The sequence below is a fragment of the Canis lupus genome, chromosome 4, assembly GCF_011100685.1.
Source record: "Canis lupus familiaris isolate Mischka breed German Shepherd chromosome 4, alternate assembly UU_Cfam_GSD_1.0, whole genome shotgun sequence".
In the NCBI taxonomy this organism is placed as follows: Eukaryota; Metazoa; Chordata; class Mammalia; order Carnivora; family Canidae; genus Canis; species Canis lupus.
In genome coordinates, this window is record NC_049225.1 from 18,405,266 (window position 1) to 18,424,638 (window position 19,373).

Sequence of the window (19,373 nt, forward strand, 5' to 3'; positions counted from 1 at the left end):
AAAAGTAAAAAGAATCAAAGACAATAAAATACATTTTTATAGAAATGTTTAAAAGATTATCTTTCTGGGGGATCCCTGGGTGGCTCAGCAGTTTGGCGCCTGCCTTTGGCTCAGGGAGCGATCCTGGAGTGCCGGGATCGAGTCCCGCGTCGGGCTCCTGGTGTAGGGCCTGCTTCTCCGCCCTCCTGTGTCTCATGCCTCTCTCTTTCTCTCTCTACATCTATCATGAGTAAATAAATAAATCTTAAAAAAAAAAGATTATCTTTCTCCTGTATGTCATTTTTGTTTCTACCAAGGCTAGAACCATATAATCATTTCTTATCCTATCCAATATAAGCCCCAAGAAATTACCAAAAAGAATTGATGTGTTAAAAACTGAAATTATAAACATAAACATATTTAAATGGAAAAAGCATTTGAGTTGCTAAATATAAGAAATTTAATCAAAGGTAGTAACTCTATTATAGAAATAATAAAAACACCATAAACTTTCTTTTTTTTTAATTTTTTTGTTAATTTTTATTTATTTATGATAGTCACAGAGAGAGAGAGAGAGAGAGGCAGAGACATAGGCAGAGGGAGAAGCAGGCTCCATGCACCGGGAGCCCGATGTGGGACTTGATCCCGGGTCTCCAGGATCGTGCCCTGGGCCAAAGGCAGGCGCCAAACCGCTGCGCCACCCAGGGATCCCCACCATAAACTTTCTTTCACTAAAATGTTTCCCCTATCATCAAAGAGATTAGTGGGGGGTGGGGGACAGATGTTCCAAGTTGGTGGTATAGGAAGACCCTGAATTCATTTCCTTTCATGGACACGCCAAATCTATAGCTATATGTGGACTAATTCACAATGAAAAAGAACTAAAAACTAGCTAAACAGCTCTCTCCACAACAAGGAATAAAAGGACCACATCAAGACAGGTAGGAGAGGCAGAGATGCAGTCTCTCCAAAATCCTACCTGCACAATAGGAAGGAAATTTCATGGGTCCAGAGTTTCTCCCTAAGGAGTGAGGAGTTGAGCTCCATATCAGGCATCCTAACCTTTAGGATCTGCACCAGAGAGATGAGGCTCCCTAAACATCTAGCCTTAGAAACCAATGGGGCTTACACTCAGAGGACCCAAGGAACTGTAGAATCTCAGATACCACTTTCAAGGGGATAGTCCTGGACTCACTCATCCCAGGACCAGTGCAAAGGAAGCAGTTTGAGAGGTGCTGAAAGACAAGTGAAGGAGATTTATTTGCTAATCTTAAAATATCTACCAGAGGCAGAGGAACAAGTTGGGATGTTCTTTGAGGATGGAGGCACTGATAACCATATTTTTACCCTCTCTCTAACTTGCTAGCACAGGTGGGTGTGGGAGGACACAGACTCATTAAAGCCAAGGATGTGCCCACCCAAGCACGCTTTTCTAGCATTTTTAAAGCTGCAGATGTACCCTGTCCCCAGCCCTTTACTCTTTACTGCCCTCACTAAAGCCATGGGCTTTGCACCCTTCTTTGGATTCACCAAAGCTTACAGATATCTCCAGAAAGGCGCTCATAGACTCATCTGAACTTCAATTTTTGCAACTGTCAACCAGGGGACACCTCCAGATCTTCTAGCCCAGGAGATAGATGGGTATACAATTGTGGTCCCAGAGGACTATATACGTTTATATACAATAAAAACTGATGCCTAAGAATTTTTCTTTCAGTCATTTGAAACTAGGTGCTGACTGAGTTCATTCTCTTTGGTATACTGACAGGTCTTGGCACACCCTCAATAATTGGAACATATCAAGAATGAATAAGCCAAAACAACAACAAAATCAGGGTACTGAGACAATCAAAAAGGTTCAGGAGAACCAAGCTCAGGGCAACGTTGAGATGCTCACAAGCTACTTCTTCAAAACTGAAAGAAATCATTGTTTCATATAATACATAGAAACAAACATAAAGGGTAAAGCAAAATGGGGAAAAGAGGAATATGCTCCAAACAAAAGAACAAAACAAAACCTCAGAGAAAGACCTTAATGAAACAGAGATAACTAATCTATCTGTTAAAAAATTTAAAGTAATGGTCATAAAGATGCTCACCAAATTCATAAAGAAGAATGAATGAGCACGGTGAAAACTTCAACAAAGACATAGAAAATATAGGTGGCAAACAGGTCATGGCACTGAAGAATACAGTAACTGCACTGAAAGAATATATAAGAAGAACTCAGCAGTAGACCAGAGGAAGGATAAGAATGGATCAGTAATCTGTAAGATGGGACAGTGGAGGAACTCACTTCAGGAGTGTAGCAAAAAAAATAAGTGAAGTTCGCTTAAGAGACCTATGGACATCAAGCAGAATAATATTTTCATTACGGGAGTTCCAGAAGGAAAAGAGAGACAGAAATAAATTTGAAGAAATAATCTTTCAAAACTTACCTATATTGGGGAAGGAGAGAGATGTCCAGGTCCTGGAAGCACAAAGAGTTCCAAAGAAGATAAATCCAAAGGTATCAACACCAAGACACATTATAAGTAAAATGTCAGAAGTTAAAGATTAAGAAAAATATCTTAAAAGAAGTAAGAGAAAAACAGCTTGTTATATACAAGAGAATCCTCATATGACTATTAGATGATTTTTCAGCAGATATATTGCAGACCAGAAGGAAATAGTATGATATATTCAAAGTACTGAAAGGGAAATACTTCCAACCAAAAATATTCTACTCAGTAAGACTATCATTCAGAATTGATGGATAGATGAAGTTTTCTAGGCAGGAAAAAGCTAAAGGATCTTGTAAACATTAAACCAGCATTATAAAAAATGTTAAAGGGACTTCTTAAAGCTAGTATGAAAGTTAAAAGACAAAAGTAGTAAAATTAACTAAAATTACAGTAATTAGTTAAGGGATGTACAAATTTTTAAAAAATGTAAAATATGACATCAAAACCATAAAATGTGTTGATGGGAAAATAAAAATGCAGGGATTTAAAATACCTTCAACTTTAAGTTTCTGTCAATTTAAAACATGTGAACCTTATGGTAACCTTGGAGCTAAAACCTATATTAGATACATTAAAGATAAAGGAATGTAAACAAAACACAAAAGAGTCACCAAACCACAATGGAAGAAAGCAAAGAAGAAAGGAATGTAGAGGAACTACAAAAACATCCAGAAAATAACTAAACATGTGGCAATAAGTCATACCTATCAATAACTAAATGTTAGTGAAAAAAATTCTCTAATCAAAGAGTGGATAATGGATGAAAAAAATGATACATTTGTACGTTACCTCGAAGACACTAAATACAAATCTAAGGATAAACAGAGTAAAAGCAAAGGGATGGAAAAAAAAAGTATTCCATGAAAATTTTCATTCCAGGAAAGTGAAAACAGAAAGAAAGCTGGTGTAGCTATACTTGTATCTGACAAAACAGACTTCAAAACAAAGACCATAATAAAGGAAAAAAAAAAAAAAAAAAGAAGGATGTTACATAAAGACAAATAAGTCAATCCAACAAGAGGATAGAACATTTATAAATATTTATGCACCAACATAGGAATACCAAATATATAAAGCAAATATTAACAAATTTAAAGGAAGACTTTGACAGCAACACATGAACAGTAAGGACTTTAATGACCCCATTTACATCAGTGGATAAATCATCCAGACAAAAAAAAAAAAAAAAAAAAATCAATAAAAAAAAAAAAAGCTTTAAAGAGGACATTAGACTAGATAGACCTAATAGGTGTATACAGAACATTCTATCCAATAGCAGGGATATACATTGTTCTTGCATGCACATGGCACATTCTTTAGGATAAATCACATGTTAGGCCACAAAACAAGTTTCAGTAAATTTAAGAAGAATGAAATCATATCAATCATCTTTTTTGCTACCATGATATGAAACTAGAAATCAATTTCAAGAGGAAAACAGGAAAAATCACAAATATGTGGATATTAAACAACACACTACAGAACGACCAATGAATCAATGAAGAAATCAAAGGGTAAATTAAAGAAAAATACATTGAGATTATGAAATCTAAATATAAAAATCCAAAATCTATGGGACACATGATATTAATAAAAATCATGATCATCTCCAGATACACAAAAAACATTTGATAAAATTTAACATTTATTTATCATAAAACCCTCCTAAAGTGGGTATAGACAGAACATACATCCCTATAATAAAAGTCATACTGAAAAACTCACAGTCATCATACTCAATGATGAAAAGCTTAAGATCAATAATAAGACATTGATGTCCACTCTTACCACTTTTACTCACATATTATTCAAAATCCTAGCCACAATAATCAAACAAGAACAAGAAATAAAAAGGCATTCAAAATGGTAAGGAAAAAGTAAAACTGTCACTCTCTGTAGATGACAAGATACCATACGTAAAGTCTGCACTAAAACCTAAAGTCTCCACTAAAACCTGTTAAAATGAATTCAGTAAATAAATTCAGTAAAATTGTAGGATACAAAATCAAGTATACTAATCAAATACTCAAAAGACTGTTACATTTCTCATTAATAATGAACTAGCAGAAAGAAAAATTCAGAAAACAAATCCATTTATAATTGCACCACAAAGAATAAAATTCCTAGGAATAAATTTAACCAAGGAGGTAAAAGACTTGTACACTGAAACTACAAGATACTGATGAGAAAGAAACTTCAGATGACATAAATAAATGGAAAAATAATCCAAATTCATGAATTGCAAGAATTAATATTGTTAAAATGTCCATGCTACACAATCTATACATACATTGAAATTCCTATCAAAATTTCAATGACATGTTTCACAGAAACAAAGAAATCTAAAATTTGGAACAAAAGACCTGAATGACCAAATGATCTTGAGAAAAAAGAATAAAGCTGAAGGTGTCACACACTATGACTTCAAACTATTCTACAAATTTATAATCATCCAAACAGTATGGTATTGGCATAAAAACAGACACATAGATCAATGAAATTAAATAGAGAGCTCAGAAATAAACCCACACATATATGGCCAATTACTTTACAACAAAGAAGCCAAGAGTATAAAATGGGAAAATGACAATCTTTTTAATAAACGGTGCTGGGAAAACTGGACAACTACATGCAAAAGAATGGAACTAGACCACTCTCTTACACCATACACAAAGTTTACTCAAAGTGGATTAAAGACTTGAATGTAAGACCTGAAACCATAAAACTCCTAAAGAAAACATAGGCAGAACAGAAGTGATTAGAATTTCCTAAGATGGAGGAGGAGTAGGAGGAGTCTAGGCTCATCTCTCATGAACACAGCTAGATAACTCACATCATCCTAAATAACCCAGAAACTGACCTGAAGACTGACAGAACAAATTTCACAACTAAAGGGAGAGTAGAGGCCAGATGGGAAAAGGAAGGAAGTACGGAGATGTGGTTTAGGGGAGAAACAGATTGTTGCAGCTGCTGCAGAGGAAAGGGAGTCCTGAACATGAAGAAAGGTGAAGGAGAGAGGAAAGCATGGGGAATACACAATGGCTTTTCCATTGGCTTGGAATATGAGAGGGGCTGAATTTCTTGAGTTCTTGCAACCAGCAGGGCTTAGGCCTGGAGTTAGTGGGCTTGGCTGAGATTGAGCCCCAAGTGCTGCCTGCTCCTAGAAAGAAGGCAAGCAAACAACCCTGGTGGCAGACAGAGTGGAAACTGGTCTGAAGAACACCTGAAGCACACAGCGGGGAGGTTTTGCACTCAGTTTCCAGGGGAGGCGGCATTCACAGAGATGCCTCTTTGGGAACAGTACTATTTCCCTCCCTACCCCTCAGCATAAACACAGAACCACCAGCAGGAGGTAACACCCCACCAGCACTGACTACCTAAACTACTTAGACCAAGACTCACCCCCCTGTGCTCTGGTGGGACTGCCCTTTTCAGTCAAGCTTGCCTCAGTCCCAGTGTGGTGGGATCCTCTCTCAGAAGACCAACAAAACTCCCTGCCCACACCATGTCTCCTAACCAGAGAATTCTGCAGAGTCTCAGTTCTCATGGAGTTGGTGTCAGTTCTCATTTCACAAGCAGACCAGAGCATACCTCATTAAAACTCACCACATTTAGGCCACAGACCAAACACTGCCCACAGTAGACAATGAAAGCCTCTGCAGACTGGCCCAAAGGATACAGCAACCAAAATAAAACAGCAGAGCTCACACAGCACACAGAGAGACACACTCCTTGAAAGTCCAGGCCTAAGCACTACATGATTTCTAATTCGTAAGGCTGTTACATTTAGGAGCAGGAGACATAACTGGCTTTTCTAACATGTAGAAAAAGGCAGAGACTTAGACAAAATGCCAAGATGGAGCTAATTATCCCAAATGAGAGAACAAGATAAGGCCAGAAATCTAAGTGAAACAGATATAAGTAACATCCCTGATGGAGAATTGAAAGCAACAATCATAAGGATACTAACTGGGCTTGAGAAAAGAATAGAAGATGTTAATGACTCTTACAACAGAGATTAAAAAAAAAAAAAAAAAAAAAAAAAAGAATAAATCCCAGAGAAGAAGAATGCAATAAACAAGAAATGGGCTTGATGCAATGAACAGCAGGCTGGAGAAAGCAGAGAAATGAATTAGTGACATAGAAAACAAAATAATAAAAAAATAAAAAATAAAAAAATAAAAAAATAAAACAAAATAATGGAAAATAATGAATCTGAACAAAAAAGGGAAAGAAGAATTATGCAATACAAGAACAGACTTAGGAAACTCAGTGACTCCAGCAAGTGTAATAACATTCATATGGCAGGAGTCCCACAAGAAGAGAAAGTAAAGGAGACAGGTTTATTTGACAAAATTTTAGCTGAAAACTTCCCTAATCTGAGAAAGGAAACAGACATCCAAATCCAGTATGTACAGAGAACTCCCATCAAAATCAACAAAAGCAGACTAACACCAAGACATATTGTGATTAAATTTGCAAAATACAATGATAAAGAAAAAAATCTTAAAAGCAGCAAGACAAAAGAAGTCCTTAAGTTACAGGGAAAGACCCATAAAGCTAGCTGGAGATTTCTCAACAGAAGCTTGGCAAGCTGGAGGGGAGTAACATGATATATTCATAGGGCTAAATGGGGAAAATCTGCAGCCAAGAATATTCTATCCAGCAAGGCAATCATTCGAATGGAAGGAGAGATCAAGAGTTTCCCAGACAAACAAAAACTGAAGAAGTTCATGACCATTAAACCAGCCCTGCAAGAAATATTAAAGAGGTCCCTTGAGTGCAAAGAGATCAGAAGTGACAGCGACAAGAAAGGGATAGAGAAAATTTCCAGAAATAATGACAAAACAGGAGTAAAATGAGATAAATACACATCTATCAATAATTACTTTCTATGTAAATAAATAAAATTCTCCAATTAAAAGACATAAGGTGTCAGAATGGATAAAATAAATAAATAAATAATGGGCAGCCTGGGTGGCTCAGCGATTTAGTGCCATCTTCAGCCCAGGGCGTGATCCTGGAGACCCGGAATGGAGTCCCACGTTGGGCTCCCTGCATGGAGTCTGCTTCTCCCTCTGCCTCTCTCTCTCTCTCTCTGTGTGTGTGTGTCTGTCTCTCATGAATAAATAAATAAAATCTTAAAAAAAAAAGTCAGCAAATAGCCTTTCCTTTGCTGTCCTGCCTGTCACTCCCTTGTGATGTATTCAATAAACTTCTATCTCCTTAAACAAAAACAAAACAAGAATCATCTATATACTACCTATAAAACCGAAAGACACCTGCAGATTGAAAGTGAGGGGGTAGAGACACATTTATCATGCAAATTGATGTCAAAAGAAAGAGTAGCAATACTTATATCGGACAAACTTTACTTTTTTGTTCTTGTATTGTTTTTATACTGCTTGGTATCATGGGAAGCACTGGCTTCATGGAATAATGTCGCATATGTTCCCTCTAATATACTATTTGTAAGATTTTGATAAAGATGGTCATTAACCACTTTTTTTTTTTTAATATTTGTAGAATTCACCAATGAAACCATGTGGTCTTGGCTTCTTTGTACTGGGAGTTTTTTGATTCCTAATTCAACTTTTATCCTTCTTACTGGTCTAAGAAGTTTTCCTATTTCTTGGATTCAGGATTCAATAATGTGCATTTTTAGAAATTGTCTGTTTTTTTTTTCTAAGTTATCTGATTTGTTAGTATGTAATTGTTTCTAGTCATCTGTTATCACACTCAGTATTTCTATGGTTATCTGTTGTATCATTTTCTCTTCCATTTCTTGGTTTTAGAGTCCTCACTCTCTTTTTTTAGTTAATGTAGTTAAAGTATTGCTAATTTTATTTTTTAGAAAAACTGGCCATTACTCTTAATGTTGTATTATTCTTTATTCTGGTCTCTATTTTATTTGTTTCCGACTTTTCTTTATTATTTCCTTCCTCTACTAAATTTCGGCTAAGTTTCTTCTTTTTCTAGTCCTTGTGGTATAATGTTGTTTATTTGAACTTTTTTTCTTAAGCTTTTTAGCATAAATTTCACTCTAATACCCACTTTTGCAGCATCCCATAGGCTTTGGAATATTGTGTTTTCTTTTTATTTTGTTCTAAGAAATATTTTCATTTGACATTTGATTTCCCACTTGGCCCAGTGCTTGTGCAGTAGTATGTTCTCTAATATTTATATATTAAATATTTACCACAAAAAAAGAAAACATAGGCAGTTAGCTCCTTGATAGTGATTTTGGCATTGGATTTTTGCATCTGACTCCAAAAGCAAAGCCAACAAAAGAAATAATAAACAAGTAGGACTGCATAAAACTACAAAGCACAGCAAAGGAAATTAACAAAATGAAAAGGCAATCTACTAAATTAGAGAACATACTTGCAAATAATATATCTGATAAGGAGTTAGTATCCAAAACATAAAAAAACTCATGCAATTCAACACCAAAGAAACAATTTATTATAAGTGGACAGAGAGTATTTGCTCAAAGAAAATGAGAACACTAATTTGTAAAGACATATGCAGCCCTCTGTTCATTGCAGTATTATTTACAATAGCCAAGATATGAGAGCGACTTAATTGTCCACTGATAGATGATAGATAAAGAAAATGTGATGTATATATACGATGGAATATTACACAGACATAAAAAAGTATGAAACTTTGTCATTTCCAACAACAGAAATGGGCCTGGAGAGTATTATGCTAAGTGAAATAAATCAGAGAAAGACAAATACTTTATGATTTCACTTATATATGGAATCTATAAAAACATAACACATGAACAAACACAGCACAACAAAACTCATATACAGAGAACAGATTATTGGTTATCAGAGGGGAAGGGGTTTGATGGGTGGGTGAAAAGGGTGAAGGTCAATTGTGGGATGATGAATGTTAACTAGACTTTTAAGTATATACAAATATTAAATTATTATTTTGTACACCTGAAACTAACATATACCAATTTTACCTCAGTAATTAAAAAACAATACAAAACAGTACACTGGCATAGACCAATGGAATGGAACAGAGAACCAGAAATAAACCTATGCATCTCCAGGAAGCTGATCTGACAAAGCTGCCAAGGACACACAATGAGGCATGAATATTCTCTTTAATAAATGGTGTTAGGATAACTGAAAGCCCAAAAGCAAAAAGATGGAATTAGACCCTTATTTCACACCATATACAAACAATCAACATGAATTAAAGACATATAAGACTTGAAACCATAAAATTACTAGAAGAAAACAAGGAAACAACTCCTTGACATTGGTCTTAGCAATGGTTTTTTGGATATGACACTAAAACACAGGTAATAAAAGTGAAAACAGACAAATGATATTGCATTAAACTAAAAAACTACACAGAAAGGAAATGATAAACAAGGTGAAAAAAACCTGTGGAATGGGAGACAATATTTACAAACTATAATCTGATAAAGGGTTAATATCCAAAATATATAAAAAAATGTATACAACTCCATTGTAAGTAAACAAAACCAATAAAAAAATAAACAGAAAAAAATGAACAGAAGAGCTGAATAACATTTTCCAGGAAAAACAGATAGCCAATAGGTATATGAAAAGGTGTTCAAGATCATTAAATATCAAGAAAATGTAAATCATATGCCTCATACTTATTAGTATGGTTAATATCAAAAAGAGAGACGATAACAAGTGTTGGTGAGTATGAAGAGAAAAGGAAACTCTTTTGCATTGCTAGAGAAAAGCCAATTGATATATCCATTATGGAAAATAGTATGGTTATAAATACAGCATGATCACACTCATATGTACAATTTAAATTGAACTCATAGGAGTAAAGAATATTATGGTGGTTGCCAATGGCTGAGATGTAGAGGAAATGAGGAGATGTTGCCCAAAGGGTACAAGTTTCAGTTATGCAGGATGAGTAAATTCTGAAGTTCCAGTGTACAGTATAATAACTATAGCTAATACTACTACATTGTATAGTAGTCGAAATTTGCTGAGAGTAGATCTTATCTGTTCTCACTATCATAAAGAAAAGGAAAAGGTAACCATGTGAAGTTATGAACACTTTATTCATCTTGATTGTGGTAATCTTTTCACTATGTATATATATCAAAACATCATGTCATACATCTTAAATACATTTTTTTGTAAATTATCTCTCTAATCTGGAAAAAATGTGAAAAGCACAAAAATATTTAAAAATAGACTATCTTACATGCAAAATGTTTCTAAAATAACACAACATTGTATGAGTCTAAGGATGCATCTATCAATCAGGTCAACTCATAGATTGCCTTTTTTTTTTAAGATTTCAAAATACTCTCAAATATTTCTCTAAGTTTACTTTTAAATTAATGATAGTAACACTTATTAACTCTTCAGTAGATTTAAAGCACTTTTAAAAATGTCAATTGTGAAATGAGGAGGCAAGATGGCGGAAGAGTAGGGTCTCCAAATCACCTGTCTCCACCAAACTACCTAGAAAACCTTCAAATTATCCTGAAAATCTATGAATTCGGCCTGAGATTTAAAGAGAGACCAGCTGGAATGCTACAGTGAGAAGAGTTCGCGCTTCTATCAAGGTAGGAAGACGGGGAAAAAGAAGTAAAGAAACAAAGGCCTCCAAGGGGGAGGGGCCCCGCGAGGAGCCGGGCTGAGGCCGGGGCGAGTGTCCCCAGGACAGGAGAGCCCCGTCCCGGAGGAGCAGGAGCTGCACCGACCTTCCCGGGCGGAAAGGGGCTCGCGGGGAGTTGGAGCAGGACCCAGGAGGGCGAGGATGCCCTCGGGCTCCCGGGGACAGTAACAGCAACTGCGCGCCCAGGAGAGTGCGCCGAGCTCCCTAAGGGCTGCAGCGCGCACGGCGGGACCAGCGGGACCCGGAGCAGCTGAAGGGGCTCGGGCGGCGGCTCCGCGGAGGGGGCTGCGCGGCCCCGGGAGCAGCTCGGGGGGGCTCGGGCAGACGAAGAGGCTCCGTGCGGAGGGGGCTGCGCGGTTCCAGGAGCAGCTCGGAGGGACTTGGGCGGCGGCTCCGAGGAGGGGGCTGCGCGGCCCGGGAGCGCGAATCCAACAGCGCAGGCCCCGGAGCACAGGGCGCCGGGACACAGCCCAGGATCCGGCCTCCCCCGGGACAGGCAGAGGCCGGGAGGGCCCAGGACCGCAAGGACGCTCCTGCCCCAGCTGAGCACATCAGCGGCCCCGCCCCGGAGCCTCCAGGCCCTGCAGACGGAGAGCTCTGGAGTTCCTGCGGGGGCTGAATCCAGGGCTCCAGAGCTGCCCCGCCACTGGGGCTGTTCCTCCTGCGGCCTCACGGGGTAAACAACCCCCACCGAGCCCTGCACCAGGCAGGGGCACAGCAGCTCCCCCAACTGCTAACACCTGAAAATCAGCACAGCAGGCCCCTCCCCCAGAAGACCAGCTAGACGGACAACTTCCAGGAGAAGCCAAGGGACTTAAAGTACACAGAATCAGAAGATACTCCCCGGTGGTTCTTTTTTTGTTTGTTTTTGTTTTTGTTTTTGTTTTGTTTTGCTTTTTGATTTGTTTCCTTCCCCCACCCCCTTTTTTTCTCCTTTCTTTTTCTTTCTCTTTTTCTTCTTTTTTTTTTTTTTTCGTTTTTTTTTTTTTCTTTTTCTTCCCTTTTTTTTTCTCTTTCTCTTTTCTTTCCTTCTTTCTCTCCTCTCTTTTTCTCTTTTTCCCAATACAACTTGCTTTTGGCCACTCTGCACTGAGCAAAATGACTAGAAGGAAAACCTCACCTCAAAAGAAAGAATCAGAAACAGTCCTCTCTCCCACAGAGTTACAAAATCTGGATTACAATTCAATGTCAGAAAGCCAATTCAGAAGCACTATTATACAGCTACTGGTGGCTCTAGAAAAAAGTATAAAGGACTCAAGAGACTTCATGACTGCAGAATTTAGAGCTAATCAGGCAGAAATTAAAAATCAATTGAATGAGATGCAATCCAAACTAGAAGTCCTAACGACGAGGGTTAACGAGGTGGAAGAACGAGTGAGTGACCTAGAAGACAAGTTGATAGCAAAGAGGGAAACTGAGGAAAAAAGAGACAAACAATTAAAAGACCATGAAGATAGATTAAGGGAAATAAACGACAGCCTGAGGAAGAAAAACCTACGTTTAATTGGGGTTCCCGAGGGCGCCGAAAGGGACAGAGGGCCAGAATATGTATTTGAACAAATTCTAGCTGAAAACTTTCCTAATCTGGGAAGGGAAACAGGCATTCAGATCCAGGAAATAGAGAGATCCCCCCCTAAAATCAATAAAAACCGTTCAACACCTCGACATTTAATTGTGAAGCTTGCAAATTCCAAAGATAAGGAGAAGATCCTTAAAGCAGCAAGAGACAAGAAATCCCTGACTTTTATGGGGAGGAGTATTAGGGTAACAGCAGACCTCTCCACAGAGACCTGGCAGGCCAGAAAGGGCTGGCAGGATATATTCAGGGTCCTAAATGAGAAGAACATGCAACCAAGAATACTTTATCCGGCAAGGCTCTCATTCAAAATGGAAGGAGAGATAAAGAGCTTCCAAGACAGGCAGCAACTAAAAGAATATGTGACCTCCAAACCAGCTCTGCAAGAAATTTTAAGGGGGACTCTTAAAATTCCCCTTTAAGAAGAAGTTCAGTGGAACAGTCCACAAAAACAAAGACTGAATAGATATCATGGTGACACTAAACTCATATCTCTCAATAGTAACTCTGAATGTGAACGGGCTTAATGACCCCATCAAAAGGCGCAGGGTTTCAGACTGGATAAAAAAGCAGGACCCATCTATTTGCTGTCTACAAGAGACTCATTTTAGACAGAAGGACACCTACAGCCTGAAAATAAAAGGTTGGAGAACCATTTACCATTCGAATGGTCCTCAAAAGAAAGCAGGGGTAGCCATCCTTATATCAGATAAACTAAAATTTACCCCAAAGACTGTAGTGAGAGATGAAGAGGGACACTATATCATACTTAAAGGATCTATTCAACAAGAGGACTTAACAATCCTCAATATATATGCTCCGAATGTGGGAGCTGCCAAATATATAAATCAATTATTAACCAAAGTGAAGAAATACTTAGATAATAATACACTTATACTTGGTGACTTCAATCTAGCTCTTTCTATACTCGATAGGTCTTCTAAGCACAACATCTCCAAAGAAACGAGAGCTTTAAATGATACACTGGACCAGATGGATTTCACAGATATCTACAGAACTTTACATCTAAACTCAACTGAATACACATTCTTCTCAAGCGCACATGGAACTTTCTCCAGAATAGACCACATATTGGGTCACAAATCGGGTCTGAACCGATACCAAAAGATTGGGATTGTCCCCTGCATATTCTCGGACCATAATGCCTTGAAATTAGAACTAAATCACAACAAGAAGTTTGGAAGGACCTCAAACACATGGAGGTTAAGGACCATCCTGCTAAAAGATAAAAGGGTCAACCAGGAAATTAAGGAAGAATTAAAAAGATTCATGGAAACTAATGAGAATGAAGATACAACCATTCAAAATCTTTGGGATGCAGCAAAAGCAGTCCTAAGGGGGAAATACATCGCAATACAAGCATCCATTCAAAAACTGGAAAGAACTCAAATACAAAAGCTAACCATACACATAAAGGAGCTAGAGAAAAAACAGCAAATAGATCCTACACCCAAGAGAAGAAGGGAGTTAATAAAGATTCGAGCAGAACTCAACGAAATCGAGACCAGAAGAACTGTGGAACAGATCAACAGAACCAGGAGTTGGTTCTTTGAAAGAATTAATAAGATAGATAAACCATTAGCCAACCTTATTAAAAAGAAGAGAGAGAAGACTCAAATTAATAAAATCATGAATGAGAAAGGAGAGATCACTACCAACACCAAGGAAATACAAACGATTTTAAAAACATATTATGAACAGCTATACGCCAGTAAATTAGGCAATCTAGAAGAAATGGACGCATTCCTGGAAAGCCACAAACTACCAAAACTGGAACAGGAAGAAATAGAAAACCTGAACAGGCCAATAACCAGGGAGGAAATTGAAGCAGTCATCAAAAACCTCCCAAGACACAAGAGTCCAGGGCCAGATGGCTTCCCAGGAGAATTTTATCAAACGTTTAAAGAAGAAATCATACCTATTCTCCTAAAGCTGTTTGGAAAGATAGAAAGAGATGGAGTACTTCCAAATTTGTTCTATGAAGCCAGCATCACCTTAATTCCAAAGCCAGACAAAGACCCCGCCAAAAAGGAGAATTACAGACCAATATCCCTGATGAACATGGATGCAAAAATTCTCAACAAGATACTGGCCAATAGGATCCAACAGTACATTAAGAAAATTATTCACCATGACCAAGTAGGATTTATCCCTGGGACACAAGGCTGGTTCAACACCCGTAAAACAATCAATGTGATTCATCATATCAGCAAGAGAAAAACCAAGAACCATATGATCCTCTCATTGGATGCAGAGAAAGCATTTGACAAAATACAGCATCCATTCCTGATTAAAACTCTTCAGAGTGTAGGGATAGAGGGAACATTCCTCAACATCTTAAAAGCCATCTATGAAAAGCCCACAGCAAATATCATTCTCAATGGGGAAGCACTGGGAGCCTTTCCCGTAAGATCAGGAACAAGACAGGGATGTCCACTCTCACCACTGCTATTCAACATAGTACTGGAAGTCCTAGCCTCAGCAATCAGACAACAAAAGGACATTAAAGGCATTCAAATTGGCAAAGAAGAAGTCAAACTCTCTCTCTTCGCCGATGACATGATACTCTACATAGAAAACCCAAAAGTCTCCACCCCAAGATTGCTAGAACTCATACAGCAATTCGGTAGCGTGGCAGGATACAAAATCAATGCCCAGAAGTCAGTGGCATTTCTATACACTAACAATGAGACTGAAGAAAGAGAAATTAAGGAGTCAATCCCATTTACAATTGCACCCAAAAGCATAAGATACCTAGGAATAAACCTCACCAAAGATGTAAAGGATCTATACCCTCAAAACTATAGAACACTTCTGAAAGAAATTGAGGAAGACACAAAGAGATGGAAAAATATTCCATGCTCATGGATTGGCAGAATTAATATTGTGAAAATGTCAATGTTACCCAGGGCAATATACACGTTTAATGCAATCCCTATCAAAATACCATGGACTTTCTTCAGAGAGTTAGAACAAATTATTTTAAGATTTGTGTGGAATCAGAAAAGACCCCGAATAGCCAGGGGAATTTTAAAAAAGAAAACCATATCTGGGGGCATCACAATGCCAGATTTCAGGTTGTACTACAAAGCTGTCGTCATCAAGACAGTGTGGTACTGGCACAAAAACAGACACATAGATCAGTGGAACAGAATAGAGAACCCAGAAGTGGACCCTGAACTTTATGGGCAACTAATATTCGATAAAGGAGGAAAGACTATCCATTGGAAGAAAGACAGTCTCTTCAATAAATGGTGCTGGGAAAATTGGACATCCACATGCAGAAGAATGAAACTAGACCACTCTCTTTCACCATACACAAAGATAAACTCAAAATGGATGAAAGATCTAAATGTGAGACAAGATTCCATCAAAATCCTAGAGAAGAACACAGGCAACACCCTTTTTGAACTCGGCCATAGTAACTTCTTGCAAGATACATCCACGAAGGCAAAAGAAACAAAAGCAAAAATGAACTATTGGGACTCATCAAGATAAGAAGCTTTTGCACAGCAAAGGATACAGTCAACAAAACTCAAAGACAACCTACAGAATGGGAGAAGATATTTGCAAATGACATATCAGATAAAGGGCTAGTTTCCAAGATCTATAAAGAACTTATTAAACTCAACACCAAAGAAACAAACAATCCAATCATGAAATGGGCAAAAGACATGAACAGAAATCTCACAGAGGAAGACATAGACATGGCCAACATGCATATGAGAAAATGCTCTGCATCACTTGCCATCAGGGAAATACAAATCAAAACTACAATGAGATACCACCTCACACCAGTGAGAATGGGGCAAATTAACAAGGCAGGAAACAACAAATGTTGGAGAGGATGCGGAGAAAAGGGAACCCTCTTACACTGTTGGTGGGAATGTGAACTGGTGCAGCCACTCTGGAAAACTGTATGGAGGTTCCTCAAACAGTTAAAAATATACCTGCCCTACGACCCAGCAATTGCACTGTTGGGGATTTACCCCAAAGATACAAATGCAATGAAACGCCGGGACACCTGCACCCCGATGTTTCTAGCAGCAATGGCCACGATAGCCAAACTGTGGAAGGAGCCTCGGTGTCCAACGAAAGATGAATGGATAAAGAAGATGTGGTTTATGTATACAATGGAATATTACTCAGCTATTAGAAATGACAAATACCCACCATTTGCTTCAACGTGGATGGAACTGGAGGGTATTATGCTGAGTGAAGTAAGTCAGTTGGAGAAGGACAAACATTATATGTTCTCATTCATTTGGGGAATATAAATAATAGTGAAAGGGAAAATAAGGGAAGGGAGAAGAAATGTGTGGGAAATATCAGAAAGGGAGACAGAACGTAAAGACTGCTAACTCTGGGAAACATACTAGGGGTGGTAGAAGGGGAGGAGGGCGGGGGGTGGGAGTGAATGGGTGACGGGCACTGGGTGTTATTCTGTATGTTAGTAAATTGAACACCAATAAAAAAAAATAATAAAAAAAATAAAAAATAAAAAAAATAAAAATGTCAATTGTGATTTAAATCATAAAACAACTCTCTTACTAATCTGAAGTTAAATCTTAGTCAAATGGTGATAACAATGGGACACCTGGGTGGCTCAGCAGTTGAGCATCTGCCTTCAGCTCATGGTGTGATCCTGGAGTCCCAGGATCGAGTCCCGCATCGGGCTCCCTGCAAGGAGCCTACTTCTCACTCTGCCTGTGTCTCTGCCTCTCTCTCTCTCTCTCTCTCTCTCTGTGTGTCTCTCATGAATGAATAAATAAATCTTTTTTTTTTTAAATGGTGATAACAAAGAAAAGTCAGAAATTCTGCCCTGGATAAATCTACTAGTATATAGCAAGGCAGAGATTTGAATTCATACTTCCAGTAGGTAGCATCTACACTCTTAACTACCACACTATATTATATTGAGGAAGCCTCTGCCCCATGTGACTACTGTTCCGAGAGTGAAGATGTAGAATATTTCTATCATCATGGAAACTTCTTTTGGATATTAATATTCTTTTTTAAAGATTTACTTTTTTAGAGAGAGAGAGAGCAAGGGGAGAGGGGCAGAGAGAGAGTGGGACAGAAACTTAAGAAGACTCCACATGGGCTTGATCTCATGACCCTGAGATACTCCCTGAATTGAAACCAAGAATGGGTAACTTAACCAACTGCACCACCCAGGTGCCCCTGGATAATAATATTCTATAGTGAGATTCCATCATACCACTGTCTCATTTGCAGTGAATGGGATATTAAAGGCAATGAGAAAGCTAACTCACACCACTTTGCCTAGGAAAGAAGTCCCAAACCATAGTTCCCATTTATATGGATGTGAATCCTAAAATACGTCTTGAACCTAGATCTTCTTCCTGAATTCTAGAACTCTGTATCCAACTGCCTATTGAAAAATTTTATCTGAATCTTTCATAACACCTCAAATTCATCCTGTCTAAACACCTACTAAAGAGAGTTTTTCACATCTACCAAACAAATATGCCACAATAATACTTTAATACTCCTATCAAAACCTTCAATCTGTTACTACTATTTCTACAATAGTGAAACTACTACCATCGCCTTCCTGTGTAGACCTTTGCTAAAAAAGACAAATGTAAATCATGTAAAGGTCTAGTTTTCACTGCCATATGAGATAATGCGAGAAAGATTTAGGGTATTTCAAGAAAAATACAACATAGCCCTTTCATTATTGCTACATGATTACATTTTAACGCCTCTAGAGGCCTTTTGCTAATAAACTAATATTAGCTCCAATTAAAATAAAATCTTTCAGAAGCAAATGTTGAATTTCTGAAGTACAGATGGAAACTACTACTTTTTCACTCTAACAGCATAAATGAACTATTCAAAGCTGATATGTAATACATTTCTCATTTCATTAGCTTAAACATCAGCTGTGGATGTGCTTTACTCATACTATGGACATATGGTTGCTTGGATCAGACTAGAAGTGAATTTTTTTAATGCTTTCAAGAAAATACAAAGTGAGTATGATTAAGTAGCCAGTTAATGGTAATTTAGAAGGAACAACAAATTGACAAACCTGCCTTGAATCCATAATCTACTTAAGTTTCAAGAAAATTAGCTTTACACATAATATACCATGAAGATGTACAATCATTGATCAAAAAAGGAGGGCAGTACCTTAAATAAATTCACTCTAATCAACTGAAATGCCAGGTGGTATAAACTGTTCTGAACTTTGGAGCATAGATTTATTAAACAAAGGTGGCCTTTGGGTCAATACATTCTAAGCTTCAACCTTAACATATCTTGTCTGTTTTATACTGCCAAATTCTAAACCAGTTCTGAGCTCTTTAGAGATCTGTACTTTCCTTATTGACTTTATTCACAATATGCAGAATAATAGCTAACATTTATTGAGTGCTTACTTATCTTAGCACTGTGCTAAGCATTTTATATGCATTGTCTCATGTAATATTCACAGCAGCCCTGTAAGGCAGGAACTATTGCTATCCTGATTTTACTGAAGAGGAAACTGAGATCATACAGCTAATAAGTCGGAGCTGACAATTGAAACTGCAGAGCTTGCCCTCTGAACCCTAGTGCTGCACTGACTCCTTTTGATAAGTAAAGTTCCTAGGACTTCTACATTTCAGTGCTCCTGAGAGAATTAA

The 19,373-nt window shown here is 37.9% G+C and overlaps 1 protein-coding gene across 5 annotated transcripts in view; it reads right to left on the reverse strand.

Moving 5' to 3' along the window:
* CTNNA3 (catenin alpha 3) overlaps window positions 1-19,373 on the reverse strand; it is a 1,666,571-nt gene that overhangs the window by 322,797 nt on the left and 1,324,401 nt on the right. The window lies entirely within an intron of this gene.